Consider the following 13735-nt stretch of genomic DNA (forward strand, 5'->3'; position numbering starts at 1 on the left):
TATGACTGTTTATTGATTTTATAAAGCAAAAATAATGACTACCACTGCTTAGCCAATAGTAGTAATACTGGATGCACTGACTATCAGACTGAAGCTGAAAACACTCCATCTGGATTTCATACACGGTAAATCCATGCAGTAACGTGAACGTTGCGTTACCCTCAAAGCTGAGGCTTTGCAGCCCTGGTTAAAGCCGATTTTGTCAACTTATTTCAGGTGACCATCAAAGTAGGAGTCGGAGAGTGAACCCGCAGTGGACGCAACAGATTACCGTGTTTGTAATGTAACGTTACCAGTACAGCATCATTAACTACAGCTAGCAAAGTTACTTTACTTAGCAGATAAAGTAACGTTAGCTGAGCATTAGCTCGCCAGCTCTACTTACCGTTCTTTGTGCAGCTTCAGATGTCGAATGAAGCTGGAAGTTGTTGCCTCTACGTCTGTGATCTTCGACCCGCATGTTTTGCACACTGCAATTCGTTTTTTGTTCACCACCTCATAGTTTTTGTACCCAAACGAAATTATCTTCGGTATCATTTTTGCAAACCAATCATTTCTTCGTCATTGGTTGTCCTGAAATTTGATTGGATGCTGTCGCAACGTGGATCTAATTTGATTGGATGCTGTGCCAGCTCGCACACACACAAATGCTACAAGCCACCCACGACCACCCTGCAGGTGGTCGTGGGTGGCTTGTAGCTTGCATTACGGAGCACAAGTCTTTCCCTGACCCTGCACCCCAACCTGGGACTTGCTGATTGGGCCGGAGCTTCGGGAGCTGCGTGCTGGCCTGCGGCCCCCACCCCTGGTCATCCCGTTGCTGCTTCCACCTGCCTGCTGTGCTATTGCCGTCCCTGACCCACCAGTCTGGCCCTCGGCAGGAGGGTCCCCCCTTATGAGCCTGGTCCTGCTCAAGGTTTCTTCCCTCCTAAAGGGGAGTTTTTCCTTGCCACTGTTTGGCTTAAGGTTTTTCTCCCACTAGGGGAGTTTTTACCTGCCATTGTTTATGTAATAACTGCTCGGGGGTCATGTTCTGGGTATGGGTCTCTGGAAAGCGTCTAGAGACAACTCTGTTGTATTAGACGCTATATAAATAAAATTGAATTGAATTGAATTGAACAAATGCACACACACACACACACACACACACACAGAGAGAGCGCATTCGTTATTAACATAATTTTTAATCTTTGTGTTTTGGTGAAAGTAGCAAGTCTTCTCAAATCAGGGGCCCAAGTCCAAGTGAAGTCACGAGTCATTGATGTTAAAGTCCAAGTTGAGTTGCAAGTCTTTTAACATTTTGTCAAGTTGAGTCTAAAGTCATCAAATTCATGACTGGAGTCTGACTCGAGTCCAAGTCATATGACTCGAGTCCACACCTCTGGCAGGCTGTGCTTATTTTTATGTGACGCATCGAGGGTCCCGCAGACGAACCGGCGGTCGTCAGAGCGTATTTCTACTGTGATCCTCCTCCTTTCCTCCTCGCTAACCCACACGGGGGGGGAGGCAACGCGTTAGACTCACGTGGCGCTGTACGCCATTTTACTTGTGGGCTGAGTTACGTTGTCCGCCACCTTCCATTCAGGTCACGTAACGTGACGTGGTGTGCCCTCTTGGCTACCTGCCCACGTGACGTGACGTTGCTCTGAGACACACACACACACACACACACACACACACACACACACACACACACACACACACACACACACACACACACACACACACACACGGATGATTGGAAGATTTGCGTATATTGTGGAAGTGTTGCTTTACCATCTTCTTGACACCTGTGTAAATAAATTCTGATTGAAAGAAGTCGTCCTTTGTTTATTTTACACATATTTGCCGCTAATGTTGGTTGGAGGGAGCCTGTGCTCGAACTTTTCTTCCTTCATTATTATTCTGTAGAATAATTAGGGCCTGAGCACTTAATGTGTGAAGGCCCTATTGTATCTGTAGGAATTTTTTTTTTCCTCGTTTTTTTTTTCCTCTTTCTTCTGACAAAAGGAGGGCCTTTTTTCCCCCTAAACGTGCCCCAAAAGTCACCAAATTTTGCACGCAAGCCAGGCCTGGCGAAAAATGTGATATTTCATGGTTTGCATTAATGGGCATGGCCTAATGGCTCAACAGCGCCCCCTAGAAAACTTTGTGCCTCAAGCCCCACAATACGGTTTGAGGTACATGCACGAAAATCGGTACACACCTGTATCATGTCGCAACTTAAAGAAAAGTCGCCATGGCCGAAACCGAACAGGAAGCTAATCGTGTAATTTTGGGCAAATTTATGCCATTTCTTCGCAGAAAATCTTCACCTGGTCAAAATGTTTGAAAGAAGCTGAGATGCAGTGTTGTGGCTCTAGGCTTTTATGTCAACAATCACATGGGCCAATATTGTTCCTTTCATTCCATATTGTATGTAGATGGTGTGCACACCCACTACATATGGCAACTAAAATGAATCAGACAGATTCAGATCATACTCATGCATCTTGTAAGTCCTATCTTCGTCTTTTGCAGGATAAAACATATAGCTGTCTTATCTCAAAAGTTCCTCACTTATTTAGGACCTAACTGTTGTCTCGAGTTATATATAGGATGCATTACATTTAAAAATAACAGCCCTAAATGAAGGACTTACTATCATTTAATCCTTTGCTGAGAATTAAAAAAAATAGGAGAACACACTAATTGTCTTATTCATGAAATGAATGTTGTCAATTTTCTCTAATTCTCTTAGTCTCTCTTAACTATGTTAAGTCATAGGCAGAAATCTCAGATGGGGTCAGCAACCCAACAATTTGAAAAGAAAAACAGGGATGCATAGTCTCAGTCTCTTATTGTAAAATAGATAGATAGATAGATAGATAGATAGATAGATAGATAGATAGATAGACAGACAGACAGACAGACAGACAGACAGACAGACAGACAGACAGACAGACAGACAGACAGACAGACAGACAGACAGACAGACAGACAGACAGACAACAGACGGATACATTTATCTTATAAGGTCCATCTTTATAAGTACTTTGATATTTCACCTGCATCCGGGGTACAACTTAACCATTTTGTCATAAAAGATCAACACAAAGAATCTAATTCAACCAGAACGCCACAGAAAAAGAATAAACTTTGAATCTTATTGAAATATCTGACCCAGGATGAATCAAACGAAAAACAATGGATAAAATAGCTTGGTATCAATAGGTTATTTGTACCATAACTGTGACCAACAATCCTGCTTGGATTTATAATTGGGTTTATAGTTTTGAACAACACCAAAGACTTCTATCTTCCTCCAAGCAGCATTTATCCACTCATTGTACCGGCAGGAAGGCAGTGGAAGATCAAGGAAAAGAGAGAAACCTGTTACGGCCACAATTAACCTTTCCTCCACAGTTGGATAATTATTCACACTCCAATACGACCAAAAGAGCAGTGGACCTGAACCTTCCTGAATGCAATGATGTAGAAAGAAATGTCAACTTCAATTGGTAACACCCTCCCGCTGGAAGCCCTCATTTTAATATTGAGCAAAGTTTAAATTTATAGTGCACTGCTCTCCGAAGATACCTTGCGCAGGTTATAAACACGCCTCATTCCTTTCCATAGGAAATGAATGGGATGTGTGGTACGCTACTGATTTGTCGCATGCAATTGACACTTGACTGTTACGGTGTCACCTCCACTCATTCCACCTAACACTCACCCTCCACAACAACCAGCCTGCCCCACCCCCACAGCTCGTGCACTGCGTGCTCTTCGCCGCAGGTGAGTTGTGGTTGATTGGGGAAGGAGCTTCCAGCCAGGTCCAGCACAGCTGCAGCCACTCTCCTCATCAGATCCCTCTGCCTACTTAAACCCCGGTTTTCCAGTCATTCATCGCCAGATCTTCCCTAAGAATGGCCTGGCAAGTATCTCGTCTGTGTTTGTCGCATACATAGCTGCTCGTTTATATGTTGACACTCCTGAAGCTACCTTTGGTGAATTTTTGATAACTGCCTCCTTTTTGTTGCTCCACAGTTTTTGCCCTCAACGTTGTGCTGCAGTCTGGCTTGACCCCTTACCCACCTACTCCCCTCCTTCACCCTGCTGTCACCCCAGCCTCCCTTGGATCCAGCCCGCCAGGCCTCAACCCTTTTCCCCCCCAAACAGCAATAAAGGCCCTCCCGGGCATTAAACCAAATCTCTGCCATCCTGTGTCGTGCACTTGAGCCCAACGCCTACAGAGACATAACACTTGACCAAGTTGTCAGTTCGGTTATTGTGTCTGTGTTTTATCTTTTGGTGATGGTTACATGATATGGGCTGGTCCAATTGGAAAGATATCTATCCAAATGCAGTTAGTTGGCTTATGATATATTTTGTAGCAAACCAACCTGTCACCGTTTTTGCACAATTATTTAGTGAAACCACAGTTTGGTTCTGAGTAACCCACATACATGCTACATACTGGCAGCACTGTAGCTTAGTAGTTAGCACTGTCACCTCTCGGTAAGAAGGTTCCCAGGGCGCACGGTGGCGCAGCTGGTACTGCAGCCTGGGTTCAATTCCCGCCAGGGACGCTGTGGGTGCCGAGTGCGTGTTTACTTCCCCCGTGACTTCAGCACCCACACCCTGGGTGGGGTTGGTGAAAGGATCTTTCTGTGTGGAGTTTACATGTTCTCCCCGTGTTCCCTTGGGTAGCTAATGTTCTCTACCCTCACAAAAACATGCACACAGTCCTGGGCTCTACTGCCCCCTCTGGCCAGATGGGGCACCAGATGGGGGGGTGGGGGGTTCAAGCAGCGATGAACGGGCCCTTGCGCATGCAATTTTCACCAATGACGGTCAAGGACTCAAAACGAGCACTGCGATGGACTGGTGACCTGTCCAGGGTGTAATCCCTGCCTCTCACCTGAAAGTAGCTGCGATAGGCTCCAGCAGACCCCTGTGACCCTGCAAAGGATAAAGCGGGTATAGATAATGGATGGATGGACTCAAAACGAAGTCCGATGACACCACCCATGACTCTTTATGTCAAACCATTCAATAGTTATGCCAGAAAATAGGGACAGATATCGACCAATTGTTATGCTGTGGTTGTTGAGGACCCAAGCGCAGGAGAGCAGAGTAGGAGGCCGGAGGCAGGAGTTCTCAACCAAAAAGGGTTTATTCACAAATAGGCAAAAACAAAGCGCTGCAGAGCAGGATCAACAAAAAACCAGTATCAGGAAAAAACGACGAGGAGACATGGAGGAAGGAAACAGTACGGACCGACAGGGAACCAAGGAATGACAAGACAAAATATACTGAGGGGATAACGAGACATGACGAGACACAGGTGCAGACACAATCAGGGCAGATGGGGCACAGGCCGGGCAAGACAGAAACTGAAGGCTGGGGGGAATGTCAACCCTGACAGAACCCCCCCCCTCAAGGGACAGATCCCAGATGTCCCACACAGACATTCCACCCAGGGCGGGTGGAAGGGGCCTGGAGGAGGGCCCAGGCCAACACATGGCCAACGTTCCGGGGGCCGTCCTGGGGACTGGGCAGACTGGCGAGACAGCTCGGGGGGGCGTCCCCGAGGCCCAGGCCTGGGTCTTGGCGGGGGGCGTGGCGGGGATTCTTGGCTGGGCTCGGGGACTTGACGTGGCTCTGGGACTTGACGTGGCTCTGGGACTTGACGTGGCTCTGGGACTTGACGTGGCTCTGGGACTTGACGTGGCTCTGGAACTTGACGTGGCTCTGGAACTTGACGTGGCTCTGGGACTTGACGTGGCTCTGGGACTTGACGTGGCTCTGGAACTTGACGTGGCTCTGGAACTTGACGTGGCTCTGGAACTTGACGTGGCTCTGGAACTTGACGTGGCTGCGGAGGTACCCGGGTCCGAGGCGCCGGCTGCGGGGGTACCCGGGTCCGGGGCCACCACTGGAACAGGGACAGGAGCAGGAGCTGGAGCCGGAACAGAGGCAGACAGGATGCGGGGAGCCGGAACAGAGGCAGACAGAATGCGGGGAGCCGGAACAGAGGCAGACAGGATGCGGGGAGCCGGAACAGAGGCAGACAGGATGCGGGGAGCCGGAACAGGGGCAGACAGGATGCGGGGAGCCGGCTTCGGGGCAGACAGTGTCCTCGGAGCTGGCTCGGGGGGAACCCGGGTCCTCGGTGCTGGCTGAGGGGGAACCCGGGTCCTCGGCGCTGGCTGAGGGGGAACCCGTTTCCTCGGCGCTGGCTGAGGGGGAACCCGGGTCCTCGGCGCTGAGGCTGAGGCGTCCGGGACCACCGCCGGAGCAGGAACAGGGGGCGATGCGTCCAGGACCACCGCTGGAGCAGGAACAGGGGGCGATGCGTCCAGGACCACCGCCGGAGCAGGAACAGGGGGCGATGCGTCCAGGACCACCGCCGGAACAGGAACAGGGGGCGATGCGTCCAGGACCACCGCCGGAGCAGGAACAGGGGGCGATGCGTCCAGGACCACCGCTGGAGGAGAAACAGGGGGCGATGCGTCCAGGACCACCGCCGGAGCAGGGACAGGGGGCGATGCGTCCAGGACCACCGAGGACCCAAGCGCAGGAGAGCAGAGTAGGAGGCCGGAGGCAGGAGTTCTCAACCAAAAAGGGTTTATTCACAAAAAGGCAAAAACAAAGCGCTGCAGAGCAGGATCAACAAAAAACCAGGATCAGGAAAAAACGACGAGGAGACATGGAGGAAGGAAACAGTACGGACCGACAGGGAACCAAGGAATGACAAGACAAGATATACTGAGGGGATAACGAGACATGACGAGACACAGGTGCAGACACAATCAGGGCAGATGGGACACAGGCGGGGCAAGACAGAAACTGAAGGCTGGGGGGAATGTCAACCCTGACACCAATCAGCTACTAGTATCACTTCCTGTTTAACGTTGAAGTTTGACGCGGCGCCACGGCCATGCCATTTCACGAAAACTCACGATTTTGAAAACTTTTCATGGTTAAGGTCTTTTGTGTCTCCTGAGCAAGTTTTATGTCGAACGGACTATCCTGCTAGGAGGAGTTTGTTAAAGTATGACACGTGAAAATGGCATGAATTGCACCAAAATTACGGTTTCGGCCATGGTGCCAAGAGACGCTTGCGACATGATACAGGTGTGTACCGATTTTCGTGCATGTACGTCAAACCGTATTGTGGGGCTTGAGGCACAAAGTTTTCTAGGGGGCGCTGTTGAGCCATTAGGCCACGCCCATTAATGCAAACCATTAAATATAAAATTTTCCACCAGACCTGGCTTGGTGCAAAATTTGGTGACTTTTGGGGCACGTTTAGGGGGAAAAAAGGTCCTCATTTCGTCGGAAGAAGGAAAAAAATAACATTTCCTACAGATACAATAGGGCCTTCGCACTGTCAGTGCTCGGGCCCTAATAACTTCACAGCTTAAAATTTAAGGCGCTAAACTCCATCTCACATGGAAATACCTTTTTTTTTTATTACAGATATCACGTATCCTTGGAGTAAATAATAAATAATAAATATATATATATATATATATATATATATATATATATATATATATATATATATATATGTGCGTGTGTGTATATTCTATTTTGGGAGCTTTTTTTTCTCTGTGTATGCATGTGCGCCCAGTTACAAGTGGCTCATGTGTTGTTTTACTTGCGTGAACACTGATTTATAATTCTGTGCAGGTGTTGCGTCTCATAGGGTGCAATCAAACTGAATCGTGCTGTGGCCCAAACCAGGTGCTAAAAACAATCTGCCTCATCTGCTACAGTTTTAAGATTCAATAGATTCAAATACACCTTGAGTATTGTCCTCCAAGAGACCGGATAAAAGGTCGGAGTTAAGTTTTAAATTCAGCACCGCACACCTGCCACCCCTGCTTTGAAGACAGTTGAAATTTAAGATGCTTCAATCCTCTTCTCTGCAGCAAAGTTCTGTGCTCCTGCAACATCGTCATAAAACAACCAACAACAACCAAGTGTGAAGCCCTCAGGAAAACCCTGTTTGCTGTTTCAATTAAACTGATGTAAAATTAAGAGACACATATGCCATTTGCTTAAAATGACTTTCTGGCAGGATTCTTCTTCTACCATAAACAGTCTAACAGCCTGAACATATTGGCCATCAAATCAGGCTGCAGTAAAGATCGTCTCCTATGTTATATTATATATAGTTATATACGAATTAAACACGGACGGTTTTTGCTATGGCAATATGGACGACTGCCCAGGGCGCAATCTATTCAATGGGCTGTTATTGTCACATCAACTTACTGCTGCTGAGAGTCGAGTGTGTGTGTGTGTGTGTGTGTGTGTGTGTGTGTGTGTGTGTGTGTGTGTGTGTGTGTGTGTGTGTGTGTGTGTGTGTGTGTGTGTGTGTGTGTGTGTGTGTGTCATAAGAGCACCTTCTGAACATTCTGACACCAAAATGGAAATTTTCAGACCGACAGATTAGGAGAAAATAAACTTTGTTTGAGACCTGTCTCTGTCTGAGCAACACACTCTCGCGAGATTTGGCTCTCATAGCTAATAATATAATATAATATAATAATAATACATAGCTCTGCTCAGAGTCGTCGGTCACTGCAGAACTGCCAAAGTCGTTTTCCCATCGGATAAAATTAAGTTTAAAACTAAAATAAAACTTGCTTCTTTGCTTAATAATACTGTTATTGTTATAATTGAAGTCTTTTTGGAAGGGAAAAAAAATATTAGACTGATCCGATGATCTTGTACTGGGTGGGCGGCCACGCCCACTTAGGAGACAGGAAGTGAGGTCAGAGGGGCGGCCACGCCCACTTAGGAGACAGGAAGTGGATACCATTTCATACCATTGGCAGTAACGGTAATGCGCTATCTTCTGTATAGAGGATCTTTGGCGATACGGAACTTGGTCTAATGGCCCTTTTCCACTAGTACCGACTCAGCGCGACTCGACTCGCCACGCCCCGGTTTTGCGCTTCTCCACTAGGGGTGGAGGCAGGTGGAAGCGTGCTGAGTAGATACTTTTCTGTATCTATTCTGCTGAGGTTCTAAGCGGCTGAGTCGGCTGTATCTGACATCATCACACTACAGGCCACCGATTGGTCGGGGGGTTGGAGTCAGACGTCTGAGTCAGGAGGAGGAAATCAGAGAAAGAGACTCTGACGGATTCTTGTTCATTTTATTCAACAAGCAATGGCAGCAAAAGTCTGTTTGGTGATCCAACTCTGAGGTGCAGATGTTCATAAACCTGGTGCTGAGGAGAGAATTAAAAAGGGATCTAGACGGAGATAAGGAACAACCAGATCTACCAGGAGCTCTGTCTCTTCATAGCTGCTCACGGCTCCAGCTGACTTTTCAGCAGCGCCGAGACAAACTAAAAAAAAAAGAAAGCGTCGCTGCTTGAAGCTTCTCTCACTCTCATTTTTAAACTTGGTATCAAACACAAGCCACAGACCCAGCAGCACATCTATCATCTCCTCCAGGTTCTACATCTTTAGTGTTGTTGTCTTCTTCCTTTAGATACACAATCAAATACGTCACAGCAGCAGATTCTCATCTGGGTATGGAAAACAAACGAGGGCGAGGCGAGACGAGTCGCTTAACAATAATAAGTGATATATATATATATATATATATATATATATATATATATATATATATATATATATATATATATATATATATATGCCTTTAAAAAAAAAAAGAAAAACAATAATAAGTGATATATAATTAATCAACACATATTATAAGCATCAAATATTCAACATAGCACCCGCCATTTTATTTTCAAATGAATACATTTAATAAGAGGCCAACCTGTTGATCCATTTACAATACCATATTTGACAATTATGAATAAAACTTTTAAATTAACTTTTTGAAAACAAAATGTTAAGTTTTGATGGAAATGAACCTCCTTTATATTTCATGTATCAAATGGTAGTCTGATATATGATAAATCAGGTTTATTATTTCAACAATGTATTCATAAGTACTCATACAGTTCCACCATCAACACCAACAAGTCCCATGAACCTCTACTCGTGAAAAGGTTTTAAGCCTTTGTGTGTAACTGATCTCCTTAATGGAACTTATAGTCACTCTGCACTACCTTTAATCACCTGAGGTCCACAGCGTATGGGAATCACATTAATCATCTGTAAACATATATATTGAAAATATTCAGTGCAACTGAAATAATACAATGTCTTCCCAGTATAATTAATAAAAAAGGCTCTTGTTTGAACCTTGAGATGAAAACAGCAGTTTTGTCTCAGCTCGCAGCTCCCACAAAGATTTAGCTGGAATGCTCATTAATTTACTTTGAGTCAAGACATTTCCTTAAATGTAGTGTCTCACTAGTTGATTTGAAAGGAGACAGAACGGCTGAATAATGCACTTTAATTTTCAACGAGGACACACGTCTTAAATAAATAAAAATAAACAAGTCAAATAAATTAAAAAACTAAACAACATAGGCTTTTCTTGACCATTATAAATCACTACCATTTCAAATCATTTAAAATAATGCTGTTTTGAATTAAGCTACACAAAGAACCTCAATCTGGGACCACTAAATAATATTTATAAGTTATTATTAATCCAAAGGGGAAATGTAAAATCAGACTTTGCAGATTTGATACACTGTACTCTCCATCAACATCTAGTTCTTCTTTTACAGAGCACATGCTGAATGATGATAAACATGAAAACGCTGTCCTCACATCATGGAATAGACTACAATCTCTAGAAAGCACAGTTTAATGGCAAAGCAGGTGAACTTTTTTGTACAGTATTTAAAGGAGAACAATAAGAAATGTATCAATTAAGTAGCCTTAGCAGCAAATATGAGGCAAAAGAAAAAAAAAAGTAAAACAACAGTGGCTTTGGTCTAACCCTGGAGTTGATAACTAAAATGTGTGGGATATGACTCCTACATTTCCAGGTATTTATTCAATTTGCGGCGATATCTCTGTTTGCTGCATATTAAAAAGATTATGTATAAATGTAGAACATTGAGTCTTTCAAATTTCAGATATACTGTAGCTTAAATTAAGAGTCCATACAGTATATATGTCTGTCAATGATAAAAATAATATTCTGTTGCTGTTTTGGTAAATATAATTTTTACACATGGCATATTACTTATAATAAGCAACTGAAGCTATCCTTATTCAGGAGTGGTTACTAAAAATTATTCTTTTTTTTCAATTCAGCAAACCAAATATACATAACAAGAAAGGGATTTGATAAATGCTGCCTGTCTTGTACTTAAAAATATTTTTAACAGGGCTTTTTTCAGTTTGTTTGTTTGTTTTTTAATCAGTATTTACAGTATTTAAATCTCTTTTTTTGCTTTTCTTCTTCTTTTTACTGGAGCTGTTAGGTATGATACGTCCCACATTGTAAGTTGTCAGGAGCCTTGTTGAGTTGACAGCTGCTTTCATTCCCACTTTTACATGAAAGGCCACTTTTCCTTAGCGTTCCCTTTCTGGTAACAAAATCAGACAATATAAAAAGGACAATTTATCACTCAATGAAAATGACGTATGAACCTGTAGAGGGTTAATCTAAGTGAGAGAGAATATCTAGACAACTTCACAAAAGATCAAGTGGATGAGCGGATTAATTATTAGTTGTGGGGGTGGGGAATGCAAATTGGGGCTTGTAAGATTGATTTAGTGTACGTCTGTGAGCTGCAGCAGCAGCACACACTGCAGTACAGGAAGTTCCTCTGCTGTGGACATGAAGAGGAAACTGCCGTATGCTGCAAGCTGAACAGTAAAGAAGTTTATTCATTTATTAGTTATCCCCAGTACTGGAGTTGAGGGGAGATGAGGGGGGACGGCATCCCCCCCTGAAATAAAAACGGTCCAAATCATCCCCCCTGTAAAACTGCCATCCCTCCTTTCCATCCCTTATGTCATTTCATCAATGAATGTGGTTTTACTTCTATTTCAACATTTAGAGTCATCACCAGAAAAATAACACCAGAAAAATAACTTATTTGACAATTTTCACCTGTTTAAAGTAAATTTTCACTTGAAATAAGTAGAAAAATCTGCCAGTGGAACAAGATTTATCCTCTTATTACAAGCAAAAAAATCTTGTTCCACTGGCAGATTTTTCTACTTATTTCAAGTGAAAATCTACTTGAAACAGGTGAAAATTGTTGTTTTTTCCAGTGATGAGTCTTGTTTTAAGTGTAATGAGATTTTTTTTACTAAAATGAGACATTTTAACTAGAAATAAGACAAATATTCTTGTTAAGATTTTGAGTTTTTGCAGTGATCCATTTTACTTATCCTGTGAAGGACAGAGTCATATTGATAAGTTCAGAAAAGTGTTTTTTATTGTTGTGTTTTGATGTATTTGATGTAAGCCCAGTGGATATTTAAAGCTTACAGAAGGCTGCATTTAACTGCTGCTATGTCATTCCTGCAGTATTTCTGCAGGTGTTTTGGTCACTGCTATTATTTGTAATATATTATATTATTTATAATCAGCACAAATTATCTGTCCCCATATGATCAAATCCACCACCCCCCCTGATTTTATTTTACAACTCCAGTACTGTATGTATCCCCACTCTTCCCAGGGGAAGCAATATCATCAACTGTAACATGAATATTTATACTTTACGCATGTTCACCAACTGAGTTCCTCAAGCCCATTAAACTTTACTAAAGTCCACAATGACTTGATTACCTGTGCAACATCTATTATAAATACAATGACAGAAGATGATAACTTCTTACGAATTTGTTCTGCAAATACACTTAAGGGGAAATGTGATGTTGCCTGAATTGTTTACTTTACCAATATAACGAGGAAACAATTTAAATGGAAAAGGTAACAAATTCAGTTGGATCATATTTGATTTTTTGCCCCACAAATATACAATTCTACAAAAAGTTAGGGAATTATTTAATATCTACCTGCACTGCAGCTACTACTGTATTCCCAACATTGTCCACAGAAATGGTGAGGCACTCACAGCATAGAGTTAAACTCAATGAGAACAAAAAAGAAAGCAGTTTTCTATGGAGTATCGTTTTACTCACAATTAAATAAATAAATACTTAAATCAATCAATATTCCATGAAATAAAGCAATATGACAATAAAATAAATGCAAAATAAATGAATAAAGTCTCTATTTTTGAAATAACAACTAATTTATTTCATGACAAAATTATTTTATAATGGTATTTTCATCTATTTCATGACACCTTTATTTGATAATACCACATTTACATATTTTATGACGCTTTCATTTTGTCATTGCCACTTTTACTTCATGGCTCTTTTTATTTAATGGTCCTATATTCAAATGAAGGGGCATGGTTTTTATGTGGCCAGTCGTGATTTCAGAGGATCCTCGTGAGGGAAAGGAAAGCCAGAAACAGAAAACGATAAAACATCAACAAGACAAAATGCAGCAATATTTTGGGCAAACTTGGACTTTCACCAGATGTTTCAGATTTAAATACTGTAAAATGTCTGAGTCTAAAAGCATCCGTCATGAGGATCTGCTGAGATTCACACATGGAAAACCACACCCCTTCATTTCAAGGTAAGAAAATGTAATAAAAAGATCCCTGAAATCAAAGTGTCATGAAATACATAAATGTGGTATTACAAATTAAAAGTCTCACTCATATAAAATATACCATTATGAAATAATAGTGTCATGAAATAAATAAGTTGTCATTTAAAAAATATAGATTGTATTCATTTATTTTGTGTTTTTTAAA

The sequence above is a fragment of the Cololabis saira genome, chromosome 12, assembly GCF_033807715.1.
Source record: "Cololabis saira isolate AMF1-May2022 chromosome 12, fColSai1.1, whole genome shotgun sequence".
In the NCBI taxonomy this organism is placed as follows: Eukaryota; Metazoa; Chordata; class Actinopteri; order Beloniformes; family Belonidae; genus Cololabis; species Cololabis saira.